Source organism: Physeter macrocephalus, chromosome 4 (genome assembly GCF_002837175.3).
Source record: "Physeter macrocephalus isolate SW-GA chromosome 4, ASM283717v5, whole genome shotgun sequence".
NCBI lineage: Eukaryota > Metazoa > Chordata > Mammalia > Artiodactyla > Physeteridae > Physeter > Physeter macrocephalus.
Genome location: NC_041217.1, coordinates 147,162,091 through 147,179,049, shown reverse-complemented (window position 1 = coordinate 147,179,049; position 16,959 = coordinate 147,162,091). Strand labels below are relative to the sequence as shown.

At 37.4% G+C, this 16,959-nt stretch overlaps 1 protein-coding gene and 1 pseudogene across 2 annotated transcripts in view; one reads left to right on the top strand and one right to left on the bottom strand.

Moving 5' to 3' along the window:
* ZSWIM5 (zinc finger SWIM-type containing 5) overlaps positions 1–16,959 on the top strand; it is a 287,054-nt gene that overhangs the window by 20,374 nt on the left and 249,721 nt on the right. The gene's annotated exons all lie outside the window — the stretch shown is intronic.
* Positions 9,926–10,569, bottom strand: LOC102975222 (ubiquitin-conjugating enzyme E2 K-like; annotated as a pseudogene).

The window sequence follows — 16,959 nt, the reverse complement described above, 5'->3', positions numbered from 1 at the left end:
TCCCTCCCTCCCTCCCTCCCTCCCTCCCTCCTTCCCTCCCTTCCTTTTTTGCTTAAAACTTTTGGTAAGATATAATTCACATACCATACAACTCACCCATTTAAGGTGTATATTCACAGATATGGGTAGCCATCACCACAGTCAATTTTAGAACATTTTTATCATCTTAAAAGAAACCCTCGGGGACTTCCCTGATGGTCCAGTGGTAAAGAATCTGCCTTACAATGCAGGGGACGCGGGTTTGATCCCTGATCAGGGAACTAAGATCCCACATGCTGCAGGGCAACTAAGCCTGCAAGCCACAACTGCTGAGGTTGCGTGCCTCAACTAGAGAGCCTGCGTGCTGCAAACTACAGAGCCCATGCGCTCTGGAACCCGTGTGCCACAACTACAGAGCCCACGCACCCTGGAGCCTGCATGCCACAACTAGAGAAGAAAACCTGCACGCCACAGCTGGAGAGAGGCCTGTGCACCACAACGAAGAGCGTTGAGGGAAGATCCTGCATGCCTCAACGAAGATCCTCCATGCCGCAACTAAGACCCAACGCAGCCAAAAGTAAATAAAATAAATAAATAAATAATAAATCTTAAAAAATAAAAAAAGAAACCCTATACCCTTTAATAGCACTACCCAATCCTATCATCCCCTCTAACCCTAAGCAACCACTAATTTCTGTCTCTATGCCTGTTCTGGACATTTCAAATAAATGGAATCATATAACATGTAATCTTTTGTGACTGGCTTCTTTCACTTAGCATAATTTTTCCGGGTTCATCTGTGTTGTTGCATACATCAGTACTCCATTCCTTGTTATGGCTGAATAATACTCCATTGTATGTATATACTACATTTTGTTTATCCATTCCTTAGTTGTTGGACTTCTGTGTAGTTTCCCTTTTGGTTAAGAATAATGCTGTGATGAACATTCATGTACAAACTTTTGTGTGGACATATGTTTTCATTTCTTTTGGGAATAGAATTGTTGGGTCATATGATAACTCTATGTTTAACTTTTTGAGGAGCTGCCAAACTATTTTCCAAAGTGGCTACGCCATTTTATAATCCCCCCAGCAATGTATAAGGATTTCAGTTTCTCTGCATGCTTGCCAACAATTGTTATTATCTGTCTTTTTTATTATTGCCATCCTAGTGGGAGTGAAGACGTATTTCATTATGGTTGATTTTGATTTGCAATTCTCTGATGACTAATGATATTGAGCATCTTTTCATGTGCTTATTGGTCATTTGTATATCTTCTTTGGAGAAATGACTATTCATATCCTTTGCCCATTTTTAAGTTGGGTTGTCTTTTTATTGCTGAGTTGTAAGTGTTCTTTATTTATTCTAGATAGTCGTCTCTTATCACGTTTATGATTTGCAAACATATTCTTACACTTTGTGGACTGTCTTTTCACTTTATTGGCCATATCCTTTGAAGCACAAAAGTTTTCAATTTTGATGAAGTACAGTTTATTTTTTTTGTTGTTGCTTGTTTTCTTGATAACATTTCTAAGAAAACATTGCCTAGCACAACAACATGAAGATTTACTCCTATGTTTTCTTCTATGAGTTTTATAGTTTTAGCTCTTCTACTTCTATGTTCCATTTTGAGTTGATTTTTGTATATGGTATCAGAAATGTCTTCAACTTCATTCTTTTGCATGTACTATCCAGTTGTCCCAGCATAATTTGTTTAAATGACTATTCTTTCCCCAGTGAATGGTCTTTGCACTCTTGTTGAAAGTTAATTGAAAATTAATTAAATTTATTTCTGGACTCTCAGTTCTGTTCTATCTATCTATATGTGTGTCCTCATGTCAATATCACACTATTTTGATTTGTATTGCTCTGTAGTAAGTTTTGAAATTGGAAAGTGTGAAATTGGAAAGTGTGAGTTTTGAACTTTGTTATTTTGTTTGTTTCTTTTCCCAGCTTTATTGAGATAATTGACATATAACATTATACAAGTTTAAGGTATACGATGTGATGATTTGATACATGTATATATTGTGAAGTGTTTACCACAATAAGGTTAGTTAACACATCCTTCACCTCACATAATTACCGTTTTGTTGTTTTTATGTTGAGAATGTTAAAGCCCTTTCTCACAGCAACTTTCTTTTTTTTTTAACATCTTTACTGGAGTATAATTGCTTTACAATGGTGTGTTAGTTTCTGCTTTATAACAAAGTGAATCAGCCATACATATACATATATCCCCATATACCCTCCCTCTTGCATCTCCCTCCCACCCTCCCTATCCCACCACTCTAGGTGGTCACAAAGCACCGAGCTGATCTCCCTGTGCTATGTGGCTGCTTCCCACTAGCTATCTATTTTACATTTGGTAGTGTATATATGTCCATGCCACTCTCTCACTTTGTCCCAGCTTACCCTTCCCCCTCCCCATGTCCTCAAGTCCATTCTCTACGTCTGTGTAGAGAATGTCCTGCCCCTAGGTTCCTCATGACCTTTTTTTTTTAGATTCCATATATATGTGTTAGCATACGGTATTTGTTTTTCTCTTTCTGACTTACTTCACTCCGTATGACAGACTCTAGGTACATCCACCTCACTACAAATAACTCAATTTCGTTTCTTTTTATGGCTGAGTAATATTCCATTGTATATATGTGCCACATCTTCTTTATCCATTCATCTGTTGATGGACAATTAGGTTGCTTCCATGTCCTGGCTATTGTAAATAGAGCTTCAATGAACATTGTGGTATGTGCAACTTTCAAGTATATAGTACAGTATTGTTAACTATAGTCATCATGCTGCACATTAGATTCCTGGAACTTACTCACCTTATAACTGAAAGTTTGACTAACATATCCCCTTTTCCTCCACCAGTCAGCCCTTGGCAACCACCATTCTATTCTCTGTTTCTATGAGTTTGATATTTTTAGATTCCACATATAAATGAGATCATACAGTATTTGTCTTTTTCTGTCTGACTTATTTCACTTAGCATAATGCCCTCAAGGTCCATCCATGTTGTCACAAATGGCAGGATTTCCTTCTTTTTTATGACTGAATAATACACACACACACAGACACATACACACGCACACACACACATGCACGCACCCCACATTTTCTTTATCTGTTCATCCCTTGATGGACACTTAGGTTGTTTCCATGTCTTGGCTATTATAAATAATGCTACAGTAAACATGGGAGTGCTGATATCTCTTCGAGATAGTGATTTCACTCCTTTAAATATGTACCCAGAAGTGGGATTGCTAGATCATATGGTAGTTCAGATTTTAATTTTTTGAGGAACTTTCATATTGTTTTCCCATAGTGGCTATACCAGTTTACATTCCTGCCTACAATGCACCATGGTTCCCTTTTCTCCACATCCTGGACAGCATTTGTTATCTCTCTTTTTTTTTTTTTTTTTTTGGCGGTACGCGGGCCTCTCGTTGTGGCCTCTCCCATTGCGGAGCACAGGCTCCGGACGTGCAGGCTCAGCGGCCATGGCTCACGGGCCTAGCCGCTCTGTGGCATGTGGGACCTTCCCGGACTGGGGCACGAACCCGTGTCCCCTGCATCGGTAGGCGGACTCTCAACCACTGCGCCACCAGGGAAACCCTGTTATCTCTTTTTCTGATGATAGCCATTCTAACAGGTGGGAGGTGATATCTCATTGTGGTTTTGATTTGCATTTCCCTGATGACATTGAACACCTTTTCATGTACTTGTTGGCCATTTGTATGTCTTCTTTAGAAAAATGTTTATTTGAGTCCTCCACCCATTTTTTAATCAAATTGTTTGTATTTTTGCTATTGAGTTGTATTAGTTCCTTACACATTTTGGATATTAACCCCTTATCCAATATATGGTTTGCAAGTATTTTCTCCCATTCCATAGTTTGCCTATTCATTTTGTTGATTATTTCTTTAGCTGTACAGAAGGTTTTTAGTTTAGTGTAGTCCCATTTGTTTATTTTTGCTTTTGTTGCTTGTGCTTTTGGTGTCATACCCCAAAAATCATTGCCAAGACTCAGGTCAAGGAGCCTTTCCCCTATATTTTCTTCTAGGAGTTTTACAGTTTTAGGTCTTAAGTTTAATTCTTTTTTTTTTTTTAATTTAAAAAATTTTATTTATTTTTGGCTGCGATGAGTCTTCATTGCTGTGCGTGGGCTTTCTCTAGTTGCGGCAAGCAGGCGCTACTCTTCGTTGTGGTGCACTGGCTTCTCATTGCGGTGGCTCCTCTTGTTGCAGAGCACGGGCTCTAGGCACGCAGGCTTCAGTAGTTGTGGCACGTGGGCTCAGTAGTTGTGGCTCCCAGGCTCTAGAGCACAGCCTTAGTAGTTGTGGTGCACAGGTTTAGTTGCTCTGCGGCATGTGAGATCTTCCTGAACCAGGGCTCAAACCCGTGTCCCCTGCATTGGCAGGCAGATTCTTAAGTTTAATTCTTTTTGAGTTAATTTTTGTGAGTGGTATAAGACAGGGGTTCAATTTTTCTTTTGCATGTGGATATCCAGTTTTCCCAACACCATTTATTGAAGAAACTATCAGTAAATATAGACTAGTTTTCCCATTGAGTTTTCTTGGCTCCCTTGTCAGATATCAATATTAGTTGACCATATATGCATGGGTTTTTGATTTTCTGGGCTTTTGATTTCCATTGGTCTGTAGGTCTGTTTTTATGCCAGTACCATATTGTTTTGATTACTATTCTTCGTTTTCAAGATTGTTTTGGCTATTCTGGTTCCCTTGAATTTCTGTACGAATTTTAGGATCAGCTTGTCAATTTTTGCATAAAAGCCAGCTGGGATTTTGATAGGGATTGCATTGAATTTGTAGGTTAATTTGTACAAATCAGTATTGCCATTTGTATTAGTTTTCTATTGCTGCTGTAACAAGCACCATGAACTTGGTGGCTTAAAACAATACATATTTAATATCTTATAGTTCTGGTAGTCAGAAATATGAAAGGGGTCTTTCTGGGCAAAACTCAAGTTGTTGGCAGAGCTTTGTTCCATCTGGAGGTTCTAGGGGAAAATCCCTTTCCATGCCTTTTTCCAGCTTCTAGAAGCCACATCTACATTTTGTGTCTCATGGCTCCTTCCTCCATTTTCATAGCCTATCACTCCAACCTCTGCTTCCATTGTCACATTTTCTCTCTCTGACTTTAAGCCCCTTGCTTCCTCTTTTTTAAAAATTAATTAATTAATTAATTAATTTTTGGTTGCGTTGGGTCTTTGTTGCTGCACGTGGGCTTTGTCTAGTTGCTGTTAGCGGGGATACTCTTCATTGCAGTGTGCGTGCTTCTCATTGTGGTGGCTTCTCTTGTTGCAGAGCACAGACTCCAGGGCCCGTGGGCTTCAGTAGTTGCAGCCAGTGGGCTCAGTAGTTGTGGCTCACGGGCTCTAGGGTGTGCGGGCTTCAGTAGTTATGGCACATGGGCTCAGTAGTTGCGGCTTACGGGCTCTAGAGAGCAGGCTCAGTAGTTGTGACGCACGGGCTTAGTTGCTCCGTGGCTTGTGGGATCTTGCTGGACCAGGGCTCAAACCTGTGTCCCCTGCATTGACAGGCAGATTCTTAACCACTGCGCCACCAGGTCCCCTTGCCTCCCTCTTATAAAGGGCCCTGTGATTACATTGGGCTCATTCAGATAATCCAGGGAATCTCTATATCGCAAGAACCTTGATTTAATTACATCTGCAAAGTCTCTTTTGTGAAGTTCAGAGAATCAGGACGTGGACTTTTTTTGGGGGGGGGCATTTTGTCTATCATACCATTTTAACAATATCTTGGGGTCTTTTCCTATTTATTACATCCTCTTTAATTTCTTTCAACAATATTTTGTAGTTTTCTAAGTACAAATTCTCTACTTGCTTGGTTGACTACTCCTAAGTATTCATTTATATAGTATCATAAATGGAATTGTTTTCTGAATTTCATTTCCAGACAGTTCATTTCTACTGTATTTAAATACAATTGATTTTCGTATATTGATCTTGTACCTCTAACTTTGTTGAACTCATTTATTAGTTCTGTCAATAGAGATAATTTTTCTTCTTCCTTTCCAATCTGGAACCTGTGGTCCTTATTTTTGCAAGTCACAAAACTCAGTGTTGTTTGTGCCATAGAATGTATTGGACTAAGGGAGATTCCCTGCTTTTCATTGAACTTGGAAAGGCTTTTTAATGTGCTATTAAATTATTTTATTAGAGAATGCAATCCTAGGGAAGCAAGAGTGAAAGTAAAGGGAGTGAGACAGGAAATGAGGGAGAAGTAATATAAAGGTGTGTATAGAGCTGGTTACCATTTGGTATCAAGTGGCAACTGATTGCTCAATCTCCCTGAATTGCCTTATAGAAAGGAGATGGAGAATAGCCTCTGGCTCCCATTTCTCATTTAACAAGTTCAGAACTGGGAAATGTTTTGCTATTAAAGGTATATTTTGCATATCCTTCTCTAACTTTAACCATTATTGATTTTACAGTTTGGGTTGTAGGGATTGTAGGATTATAGGAATTTCGCTATTGCTGTTGCTGTTCTGCATAGCCTCCAAATTAAATACCTTAAACTCCCTGGGTATGTGATGTGGTTTTTTTCAATTACAAGATGAGAAAAAGGGATTGGCCATAGTTCATAGCCTTGTTATAATCTATGACAACTCTTAATGGCTGGAAGCATAAAATAAAGTAAGAACAAAGATTAAGTACATTTAAGAAAAACATTTTTTTCTTTTTTGGTATCATATTCTTTTTTCTTTCCTATTATTTTTCTGTACTATTTATTTTCTATTTTCAAGATAGGTTTTGGGAGCATAAGGAGTCGTAGTATAGCAAAATAGCTAATTGTAAGATATAATAAAATACTTGCTCTTTCTCTTTCCTCTTATCTCTAGTCTCTGAACCCTTAACCTTTTCTCTTTTCTGCCTTACTTTCCTGAAAAATTCAGTCCAGACCTTCGTGAAGCAAGAGACAGGGAAAGAGGGAACGTAGCAGCACCAAGTGGCAGCAGCCTAAAAGGGAGTGTTAGAGCCCAGCAACTTAGATGGCCCATAGATTATTTGGGAATCTAAAAACGTCAGACTCAGAACCGGAGAGTAGAATGGTGGTTGCCAGGGGCTAGGGAGTGAGGGAGCAGGGAGATGTTGGTCAAGGGGTACAAACTTTCGGTTGTAAGATGAATAAGTTTTAAGGATCTAATATATAGCATAATGATTATAGTTAATAACACTGTATTGTATACTGGAATTTGCTAAGAGACTAGATCTTAAGTGTCCTTACCATACATACACATACACACACAGGCACAAATGGTACTATGTGAAGTGATGGATATGTTAATTAACTTGATTGTGGTAAGCATTTCACAATGTATATGTATATTAAATCATCACATTGTATAACTTAAAAAATCATGTTGTACAACCTAAATATATACAATTTTTATTTGTCAATCATACTTCAATGAAGTTGGAAAAAAATTAGAAAATATTCCCCCCTCCAAAAAATTATTTGAATTGTACTTGCACCTATTTTGCAAGTTTGAGATTGTTTCAAAATAAAAGGAATAAATAATGATATTTAATCTCATATGAACTTTATTTAATAATGAGTGCTTCCATATTACCTATTTACTTTGAGCTGTTTAAGAGAATATTTTTTGTTTCTTAGCTTAACATTTCAAATCTCCAAAGTTATTTGAATAAGAGTCATTTTTAATATTTTAGTTTTATTTTTTGAAGACCACAGAAAAAAGCAATTGCCTTTATTTCTATGTTTGGGAAATAAATCTACCTGTAGAAAAATAGGAAAAAAACAAAAACAAACAGAACAACAGAAGGTGACAGTAGGAAATGTACCAGAAAAAGAAAGAGATTATCACATTAAATGTAAATGAGGTAAATTTTTGAAATGAAAAATTGTACTTTTCAATTTCCTGGGCATTGGGGATGTTAAATTGTAGTTAGATGCATAAACCCTAAGGGGCTAATATGCATAAAAGTCATAGGCAAGGTATAGCTTCCTCCAAGAGCAAAGTATATAATGCTTGACCCTTAGTAACTTCTCAGTTCTTTCTCTCTCATTTGTCAAACCACAGGATAATTAAATATACCCTGATAATATAGGCAAATAGTAAACTGGGTAGAGGTGTTTGATATTTAAAATAATCCAAATATTACTAATATTACCAAGCCACCTGCCACTAAAAAAAAAAAATAATTCTAATCAACAATGGAACAAAACTGTCCACATTTTCACACAATTCCACCCTTCAAAAATATAAAGAAAAGTACATGGTTTTAGCTATTTAATATAAATAAGAAAAATCTTGTTTCCTTTGGCATCTTTAGAAAGTAACTAAACTATAACAAAAAGAGGTGATTGTATAAAGAAATTTATACTTAAGCAAACATATAGGGGAAAAAACCAGCAACTTGTGTTTAGTATGCAATAAAATCATCTACAAGAGTTTATTATTCATTAGGAAAGCCTTACAAGTTTTTGGAAGAACTGCCATGTCTTAACATTACAATATATTTAATAATGGTTCTTTTATTGCTTCTAAGATTATTGAGAAGCCAAATGAAATTATGCTGAATTTATGGTTCAAAACTCTTTCCCAAACACTTCACCATTATAATTTAGGATAAGTAACGCTTGAAGAAAGCAAACCTTTTATAATATGACTTTCAATATACAGCCTTACTTTAATTCATTCTGATTCCATTACATTTTTGTTATTTTTGCATTGGCCCTGAATATTTAATAAGAACTGTGTTTCTATGTATAGAACAGCCTACACAAATCCATTTCACCCTTCATAAAATGGTCACATTAGTGTTTGAGCTTGCAAAACTAATAATTTTCAAACTTTTGAACTTAGAATGAAATGTTTAGAAAGTCTGACTATGTACAAGAGAAGGTAAAGTTTTCAATTCTCATATTATCAGAAACATCGTAAAGAAAGCTAGATTTATAACACACTTCTATTCCTATGTGCATTTGAAGTATGTAGAGTAAAATACCAACACAGCTTTCATGTGTCAATAGGGGGAAATGCAAGCAAGAGTGACTTTTAAAGGATCCAATAAAGCAATCTCTTATAAAGCCAAACTTAGGCTTAAACTGCAAACAGTTGATTTCATCCTTGCAAGTTGTCAAAGAAAAATTTCATCAGTTTAAAAATAGAAAGATGTTAAATTCACTGAAAAATTAAGCTGGGTTCTTTCATTAAATCTGGGAATACTGCAACATCAAGTATTTACTGTATTTGCAAGAGAAACAAAATTGGCAGCTCCAGTTTTACATTATTACGTATATACGAAAGTTTTAAGAGTGAAGAACTATGACAGAACATTCCAAATGGATGACCTAAAAATGGAGCAAGGGATACTGTCCCTCAGCACATTTCCCCACAAATTTAGAGAAATTTACTATTAGAATATTAGCTGTGTGTGGTAAGAGGGGAAAAACAGATATGGTGTCCCAGTCTGTTGACAAGGACAAAAAGGCTCTGAATAGGTCACCATCTTCAATTCTGAATAATCTCATATTTAAGAATTCTCAAGTGCTTAAAATGGTGGTCTTTTCAGCTACCCATACTAAGAAGTCAGGTACAAGCCTGCAAGTAAATTCACAGCCACAGAGGATCCATGTTAAAAACAGTTAAGGTAGCTGTGATGCAACACCAATAATTTGAATGGCCCTGACACACTCAAAATATTATCTTAATTATTCAACGAAATCCTGAAGCAAACTCTTGCTAGTCTTGGTACACTGCTAAACACTAAAGTAGCATGTTTTTTCCGTAGTTTTAGCTTAGCTCAAAGAATTTTTACACTATTAAGTAAGAAAAAAAGTATTTCCCCTTTTTAAATTTACGGACGTTTAATTAGCTTTATTTACAGAGCAGGGATTCTTTTCATTCTCCAGTGGTGCCTAGAAAAACATCATTAGGCAAGAATGCCAGTTTAAAAGAAATCTACGCAGAATCCTAAAAATAACAGATGTTGATGCTCTTCAAGAAGGGGCAAGCTTGACTATATCAGCAGTTCTATGTCTCAGTTACTACTCAGAAGCAATTCTGTTGCAGTCTCTACATCTCATGATTCTGAAGACAAGGCCACTATTACCGCATTCCTATCAAAGCCCATAGCACATAGGTTTTCTATTTTTTTTGGTGTATTCTGGACTCGAAACTGGTGCTCCAGCATACACATGTGCTCAAAGTCGAGGTGTCTATTTGAACATTTTGGAATTTTGTTTGCACTGATTTGCTACTACTGCATCTTGTGGATCATCTGGTTCTGCAGCTGCCAGTAGTGCTTGCAATGACAGTAATACCATGCGGAGAGTCATTGCTGCTGCCCATTGATCTTTCAGGATATCCAAACAAATAGCCCCTGTGATGGAACTAATATTAGGATGCCATATTTTAGTGATAAACTGGATCTTAGGGGGATTAAATGGATATATTTCTGGTATTTTAATCTCTAGTTGATATCTTCCTCCTTCATATGGTGTGTCTGGAGGTCCTGCTATTTCTCCTCTTAATTCTGTGAAATTCTCATCTACAAGATCTACTTTAATTTGATTTTTTCTTGTAAAGATCCTGATTTGATTAAAAGGATGTTAATATCAACAGCTGTCTGTGGTTGATGAGAGACTGTTGCCTAATTTGTCATCTTTGTACATTTCTTCTCAATTCTTGTAGAAGAGCAAGGGGATAGGATTAGGATTGCCTCTGTTCTTGACAATATTAATAGACTGTAAGCTCTTATCCCCATAATCATACCCTTGATTTTGTCGTCACCTAAACCTGCACCTTCTCCGAACTCCACTTCAAGTTTCTCAGATTCCCAACCTCCATGGATTAAATAAATTCACTTTGGTACTCCAAACCCAGTTATTAGCTGGCTTCATCAAAACCAATATTTTAGTTTTATTTCATGTTCATTTTAAAGGTTAAATTATCAATAGTACAAACATGTATAACTCATCATTTATTTTATTTTATTTATCTTAAAAAAATATTTATTTATTTGGTTGTGCTGGGTCTTAGTTGCTGCTCCCGGCTCCCTTGGTGGCAGCATGTGGGTTCCTTAGTTGCGGCAGTGGTCTCCTTAGTTGCGGCTCACAGGCTCCTTAGTTGTGGCATGCATGTAGGATCTAGTTCCCTGACCAGGGATCGAACCCAGGCCCCTTCCTTTGGGAGCACGGAGTCTTAACCACTGTGCCACCAGGGAAGTCCCTCATCATTTATTTTAAATGATACTTGGTTATTATTCAAATGACAAGCTAAAGTTTTGAGTTTTAAAAAAATTATGTCTTTCTTGGTTGTATAAACTTATAGTCTTATGATTTTTAAAGCTTTGTAAATATTGTTATTTAGTATACCAATAGTATATCACTTATTTTGCATAACAGTGGCAACAATAATAGTAATAGCTAATACATATATAGTGAACATTTACTATGCTAGCATTGTGCTAAGTGTTTAACATGTTTTAACTTATTTCATTCTTACAATAGTCTTTTTGAGGTGTGTATTTTATTATTCCGATTTTACGGATGAAGACATGATTCCCGCATAAGAATTTGTCCAAGGTCACACAACTAGTTAAGTGGCAGAGCTGAGGTTAGAACCAAGGCAGTCTGGTACCTGTGTCCAAAATCTTAATCATTATGCTATATTCAATTATGCATAGTGAAAAATAAAATGAATAACTTAAGTCCAAAATAGTGATTGAGAAGGGCAAAACAAATCAGTTAAGTGAAAACATTATATACTGAAATTACTTTTCCTTTCCTGTCCATAAATAAGAAAATTCAGACATAGATTTTATATATAGACTATGACAAATCTTTATTGCTTTTAATAACACCCATTCTTGCCTTATACATTATATCACATCTTTAATGCATAGACTTAAAAAAAAACTAGCTGCTGCTGTACTAGAACAATAAATCTATTGTTTTTTTTGTTTTTTTTTTCAGTACGCGGGCCTCTCACTGTTGTGGCCTCTCGCGTTGCGGAGCACAGGCTCTGGACGCGCAGGCTCAGTGGCCATGGCTCACGGGCCTAGCCGCTCCGCGGCATATGGGATCTTCCCCGGACCGGGGCACGAACCCATGTACCCTGCATCGGCGGGCGGACTCTCAACCACTGCGCCACCAGGGAAGCCCCAATAAATCTATTGTTGAGCCTAGTATATTAAATTAAGATATCATGGACCTATTATATATTCCTTTTTCGTTTTTAATTTATTTTTTCCATGTTGGGTCTTCGTTGCTGCGCGAGGGCCTTCTCTAGTTGCGGCGAGCAGGGGCTACCCTTCGCTGCGGTGCGTGTGCTTCTCACTGCAGCAGCCTCTCCCATTGCGGATCATAGGCTCCAGGAACGCAGGCCCAGCAGCTGTGGCTTGCGCGCTCTAGAGCGCAGGCTGAGTAGCTGTGGCACATAGGCTTCATTGCTCCGCGTCATGTGGGATCTTCCGGGACCAGGGCTTGAACCCATGTCCCCTTCATTAGCAGGCGGATTCTTAACCACTGCCCCACCAGGGAAGTCCCTCTTTTTTTTAAAAAAAATTATTTATTTGGCTGCCCGGGGTCCTAGTTGCGGCACACGGGAATTTTGTTGCCGTGTGCAGGATCTTTTTAGTTGCAATATGTGGGACCAGAGATTGAACCCGGGTCCCCTGCATTGGGAACTCAGAGTCTTAGCCATTGGACCACCAGGGAAGTCCCCCTATTATGTATTCTTACAAGATTAACTTTTTCTCCAGTAGTATAAAATGGTTGAAATTAGTGATAGTTATAATTTAAATGAAGGAAATAATTCACTTTGCAGTACAGATAGAAAAACAGGGCTTCCCTGGTGGCGCAGTGGTTAAGAATCCGCCTGCCAATTCAGGGTACACAGGTTCGAGCCCTGGTCTGGGAAGATCTCACATGCCGCAGAGCAACTAAGCCCGTGCGCCACAGCTACTGAGCCTGCGCTCTAGGGCCTGTGAGCGGCATATACTGAGCCCACGTGCTGCAACTACTGAAGCCCACGTGCCTAGAACCCGTGCTTGGCAACAAGAGAAGCCACTGCAATGAGAAGCCCATGCACCGCAGCAAAGAGTAGACCCTGCTTGCTGCAACTAGAGAAATCCTGTGCGCAGCAATGAAGACCCAATGCAGCCAAAATAAATAAATAAATAAATAAATTTTTTTTAAAAAGAAAGAAACACAGATGACTTCATAAATGGGGAATATATTGTTGATTTTCTTCACCTTATTTTAAATTGTCTTTATGATTTACTAGTAGCAGTTTAGTTAGTTTCAGTTTTCATTACATTATGGAATTTGTTAGAAAGCAGTAGAAGGAAGAAAAGAGGCCAAACATTTAGAAGTGTTACTGATGAGTGGTTTATAAAACTCATTTTAAGAGTGATTTACGGGAATTCCCTGGTGGTCCAGTGGTTAGCACTCTGCGCTTTCACTGCCAGGGCCTGGGTTTGATCCCTGGTTGGGGAACTAAGATCCTGCAAGCTTCATGGCCCAGCCAAAAAAAAAAGAGTGATTTATATGATGGTTGTAATCTAAATATGCAGTTCATTTGCTAACTGCTCCAAACCCTGTGATCCTGGAGGTTCTGGGAAGATCATAAGGACATGCTGTGGGAGAAAAAAGTGTGCAACAATCTTCGTAGCTCCTTTTATGGAAGAATATTTTCTCCCAGAGTTCAGCTGCAGGAGGTAATATATCTGAAGTGCTTGTTGAAGTATAAAGTTCTGTATTGATATTAGTTGTAACTTGTCTAAGGTCATGTGTGGTATATTTGCTACAGAACTGTTAGAAATTTTTTCAGTTGTCTGCAAAGTAAAATATATCATTTTTTTAAAGAACATATTCATTTTAGTTCACTCCACTAAGAATATATTTGTAGTACTAATTTGGCACTGGGTTCTTCAGTTATTATAATGTTGCTTTTAATGAACATATATGCTATTTATTACAGCTGAGGTTGGCATTTTATCTCCTTTTTTGGGCAGATTAATTTTTTTGAGAGGAGAGTACAACTATTAATATTCACTCAACAAGTATGGTCAAAACAAAGTATAGGGTAGCCCCCAAACAGAATCCTGTTTGTTCATTTTTACAACCCTTTGGGTTATATTTTGGATTCAGCATTGAATGGATCATCTTTCCTTTAATTTGAACATTACATCTGTGTACACACCTCTAAGCATTCTTATAATATGAAAAGCTGTCCCCCTGCATTTTTGGATATTATGAATTTGGGCAGATTTTAAAAAGAATTTTTAGGCTGAAAAATTCATATAATGAAATTTATGATTCTTTAAAGCAGCAGGTGAGTGAAAAAGGTAAACTTACTTGAACAGCCTCATTTAAATATCTTTTACCATTTTTGTATTATAAAAACAACTGTAATTCCTAATAATTTTATAAAAATTTTCTTAAAATAATTTGCTAAGCAGTTGGTTAAATTTCTTTGAAAGTGTATTTGTTGAATTATTCATAATTAACAAAAACTGGTTACAGTGATATAATGTTCCATACAGCATATAATATTCCTCAGCATTTTTCCTGATAGTATTGGTTAATGTTCACTCTCAGGAAGCCCCTTAGATCATGCTTTATCTCCTTTGTACTTTTGTGATCCTTATGGGGTTATGGAATATAATAATATGACCTTCTATCTTATAAAAATAGACTGAACTATTTCTGAAAGAAGTGTAATAGTCAGCAGAGCTGCAGCAAGAGAGGCTTTCACAGGGTTGATAGGCTGTGAAACTGTTGAATGGACTTTGGTTTCAAAGACATCTGTTTTAAATTAATCTTGGTCAGATACATGCCATTGTAGACAATTCAAATGCAGTTGACTTTCTGACCTTAGAACAAAGAAATACCATACAAGAATTTTTTTCAGTATAAAATTAATTTTTTTGAGTCTTAGTTGCTGTGGTATAGTACTGGAGCTCACTGAAAAGACAATGGAGGAGGGTATTTGACATTTTATTGATTTTTTTAAAGAAAGCTTGATTTTAGGGAATCGAAAATGTATATGGAGGAACATAAGCCATTTGGCAGCATTTTTCTATAGTAGTTAATTGTTTGAATAAATCCTTGTGTTGAAATTTCTTAGTTCTACACAATGTTCTTTGTAGTTGTTGTTTTTTTCTTTTGCGGCACTGGGTCTTCGTTGCTGCACTCGGACTTTGTCTAGCTGCGGTGAGTGGGGGCTACTCTTCATAGCAGTGCGCAGGCTTCTCATCGCGGTGGCTTTTCTTGTTGCTGAGCACGGACTCTAGGCACGTGGGCTTCAGTAGTTGCAGCCCGTGGGCTCAGTAGTTGTGGCTCACGGGCTCTAGAGTGCAATCTCAGTAGTTGTGGCACATGGGCTTAGTTGCTCCGCGGCATGTGGGATCTTCCCGGACCAGGGCTTGAACCCGTGTTCCCTGCATTGCAGGCGGATTTTTTAATTTTTTATTTTTATTTTTTTTAACATCTTTATTGGAGTATAATTGCTTTACAATGGTGTGTTAGTTTCTGCTTTATAACAAAGTGAATCAGCCATACATATACATATACATATATCCCCATAACTCCTCCCCTTTGCGTCTCCCTTCCATCTTCCCTATCCCATCCCTCTAGGTGGTCACAAAGCACCGAGCTGATCTCCCTGTGCTATGCAGGTGCTTCCCACTAGCTATCTATTTTACATTTGGTAGCGTGTATATGTCCATGTCACTCTCTTACTTCATCCCAGCTTACCCTTCCCCCTTCCCGTGTCCTCAAGTCCATTCTCTACGTCTGAGTCTTTATTCCCGTCTTGCACCTAGGTTCCTCATGACCATTTTTTTTTTTTTTTTAGATTCCATATATATGTGTTAGCATATGTATTTGTTTTTCTCTATCTGACTTCACTCTGTATGACAGACTCTAGGTCCATCCACCTCACTAAGATAACACAATTTCGTGTCTTTCTATGGCTGAGTAATATTCCATTGTATATATGTCCCACATCTTTTTTCTTGGGGGGGGGTGCATGTATCTTTCATTTTTTAATTTTTAATTTATTTTATTTTTAAACATGTTTATTGCAGTATAATTGCTTTTCAATGGTATGTTAGTTTCTGCTTTACAACAAAGTGAATCAGTTATTCTCTTTCTGATTTACTTCACTCTGTATGACAGACTCTAGGTCCATCCACCTCACTACAATTTCGTTTCCTTTTATGGCTGAGTAATATTCCATTGTATATATGTGCCACATCTTTTTTATCCACTCGTCTTTTGATAGACATTTAGGTTGCTTCCATGTCCTGGTTATTGTAAATAGAGCTTCAGTGAACATTTTGGTACATGACTCTTTTTGAATTATGGTTTTCTCAGGGTATATGCCCAGTAGTGGGATTGCTGGGTCGTATACTTCTATTTTTAGGTATATCTTCTTGGGAGAAATGTCTGTTTAGGTCTTCTGCCCATTTTTGGATTGGGTTGTTTGTTTTTTTTGATATTGAGCTGCATGAGCTGCTTGTAAATTTTGGAGATTAATCTTTCCAGTTGCTTCATTTGGAAATATTTTCTCCCATTCTGATGGTTGTCTTTTTGTCTTGTTTATAGTTTCCTTTGCTGTGCAAAAGCTTTTAAGTTTCATTAGGTCCCATTTGTTTATTTTTGTTTTTATTTCCATTTCTGAGTCAGAAAGGAACTTGCTGTGGTATGTCATAGAACATTCTGCCTATGTTTTCCTCTAAGAGTTTGATAGTGTCTGGCCTTATATTTAGGTCTTTAATCCACTTTGAGTTTATTTTTGTGTATGGTGTTAAGGAGTGTTGTAATTTCATTCTTTTACATGTAGCTGTCCAATTTTCCCAGCACCACTTATTGAAGAGGCTGTCTTTTCTGCATTGTATATTCTTGCCTTCTTTATCAAAAATAAGGTGACCATATGTGTGTGGGTTTATCTCT